Below are 2,500 nucleotides of genomic sequence, written 5' to 3'. Positions count from 1 at the left end.
TCAGCGGAGAGCTGACCGACAGGCTGTAGGCTCTGGGCCTATCAGAGCAGAGAGCCGACCGACAGGCTGTAGGCTCTGGGCCTATCAGAGCAGAGAGCTGACCACCAGGCTGTAGGCTCTGGGCCTATCAGAGCAGAGGGCTGACCACCAGGCTGTAGGCTCTGGACCTATCAGAACAGAGAGCTGACCACCAGGCTCGGCCTGTAGGCTCTGGTCAGGGAGGCCAGATGGTGAGTCATCCCCCTCTTATCTCCCGGCCACCAGATCACTCTCTCCTCCTCCCCTTTTTATGACTGACTTCATTGACTATTTGTACTGCTAACAGTAGTATCCGGTCCTATCTGTCACTTGTCCAATTACCTCACTTATGTCCTGTACTGTTATGTACTTTTATCTCGACTTATCTTTGCCTGTCGCCTTATTGACTTTGTGCTGCAATGTCAGGAACCGAAGCCTGAGGATTCTGCTCTCTTACAGTCGTGTAAGGTGACGTAACAATAAAAGCTGAAACTCGAAACCCTTCTCTTTACCCAACTTATCAGAACTGCCACTCTCTCTACACTGGGGACATTGGGCTCGTGGTAATGCGTGGACTGGACCGAGGAATGGTATCAAACACACGTGCTACGCTAGGGTGGCTGCTGGAACAGAACACACGTGTTTGATGGCATTCCATTCATCACAATGAGCCCTGTTGTCTTCTGATTTCTACCTCCACCTGCCCTCCCTGATGTCATCATAGGTGGTGTTACCTGCCCTCCCTGATGTCATCATAGGTGGTGTTACCTGACCTGATGTCATCATAGGTGGTGGTACCTGACCTGATGTCATCATAGGTGCTGTTACCTGACCTGATGTCATCATAGGTGCTGTTACCTGACCTGATGTCATCATAGGTGCTGTTACCTGACCTGATGACATCATAGGTGGCGTTACCTGACCTGATGTCATCATAGGTGGTGTTACCTGAGAAGAGCCAAGTCACATTTGAACACCCCAACACCCTCCAAACATTTAAACAGACCCTCAAAACCCACCTCTTCAAGCTCGCCTTCACCAGTTAACCCTCTCCCCCTCCCCTCCCCATGTGTCCCCAACACTACCTTAGTTAGCCCCCTATACTTTCTCCTATTTACCTTTTGTTTCTTTTTATTATTACTACTCGATCTTTTCGGTTTGTAAAGCGTCTTTGAGTGTCTAGAAAAGCGCTATATAAGTCTAATGTATTATTATTATTATTATTATTATTATTATTATTATTATTATAACCATTTACCAGACACTTTTATCCAAAGCAACTTAGAGACAATTAGAGACAGGCGATAATTAGAGATTACAGGGACAGTCTCCCTGGAGTAACTTAGGGCTACGTGCCTTAGTCAAGGGCACACTAGTGGCGGTGTTCCCAAGTCTTACTCACAGGCACACTAGTGGTGGTGTTCCCAGGTCTTAAGGACACACTAGTGGTGGTGTTCCCAGGTCTTACTCAAGGGCACACTAGTGGTGGTGTTCCCAGGTCTTACTCAAGGACACACTAGTGGCGGTGTTCCCAGGTCTTACTCAAGGACACACTAGTGGTGGTGTTCCCAGGTCTTACTCAAGGGCACACTAGTGGCGGTGTTCCCAGGTGGGGAACAGAAACAAACTGATGACCTTGTTTCTGATCACCAGTCCGACTCACTATCCACTACTAGGCCACCACTGCCCCTCTGCAGTCTGACTGGCTGACGTCCCCACCGTGTGTATGGAGACCACTGCCCCTCTGCAGTCTGACTGGCTGACGTCCCCACCGTGTGTGTGGAGCTTTCAGGCCACCACTGCCCCTCTGCAGTCTGACTGGCTGACGTCCCCACCGTGTGTGTGGAGACCACTGCCCCCCTGCAGTCTGACTGGCTGACGTCCCCACCGTGTGTGTGGAGACCACTGCCCCCCTGCAGTCTGACTGGCTGACGTCCCCACCGTGTGCGTGGAGCTTTCAAAAAAGAAGAAAAAGAAAACCCCAGAAAAGAAATGGAACAAATAGGAAAGAAGAAAGGAGAGAGGTTGTGTTTGGGACGTCCCCCAGTCTGTCCCAGGCCGTGCTACAAAGAGCCCTTTCTCCCCCAGCTTCCCCTGGATGACCCTCTGTGCAGGCTCTGGCCAGATTGGGAGATAGGAGGACAACCTGCTACCTGAGACGACACCAGACAATGACGGAGGCTTGATGACACAAAGACACAAAGAGACGCAGCAGACTTTGAGATGAGTACAACACTTGTTCAGAAGCGTCGAGCTGAGGGTCGAGAGAGCTGCCGTGAACAGCCTCAAACCGCGGCCAGCAGAAACTAAACACCACAGGAAACGGTGACGGAAAAAAAAACACACGATCGCTGATAGGCCTGTGGTTTATTTTGGCATTTTACATTTTTGACATTTAGCAGCTTTTATCCAAAGCGACATAGAACATAAAAGTACACATGTAAGTAAGTGAATCATCTATACATCAGTCTTCAAAAATGTA

The 2,500-nt window shown here is 49.7% G+C and overlaps 1 protein-coding gene across 1 annotated transcript in view; it reads right to left on the bottom strand.

Moving 5' to 3' along the window:
• Positions 1-2,389: 2,389 nt before the first annotated feature.
• The window catches only part of commd1 (copper metabolism (Murr1) domain containing 1), a 12,200-nt gene continuing 12,089 nt past the window's right edge, over positions 2,390-2,500 (bottom strand). The window contains exon 4 of the mRNA XM_080546733.1: positions 2,390-2,500. This exon is cut by the window's right edge and continues 461 nt beyond it. The gene's annotated coding sequence lies outside the window, so the exon portion shown is untranslated.

This window comes from Nansenia antarctica (assembly GCF_963989245.1).
Source record: "Nansenia antarctica genome assembly, chromosome: 16".
In the NCBI taxonomy this organism is placed as follows: Eukaryota; Metazoa; Chordata; class Actinopteri; order Argentiniformes; family Microstomatidae; genus Nansenia; species Nansenia antarctica.
The sequence above is the reverse complement of the archived record's forward strand: the minus strand, read 5'-3'. Positions and strand labels throughout refer to the sequence as shown.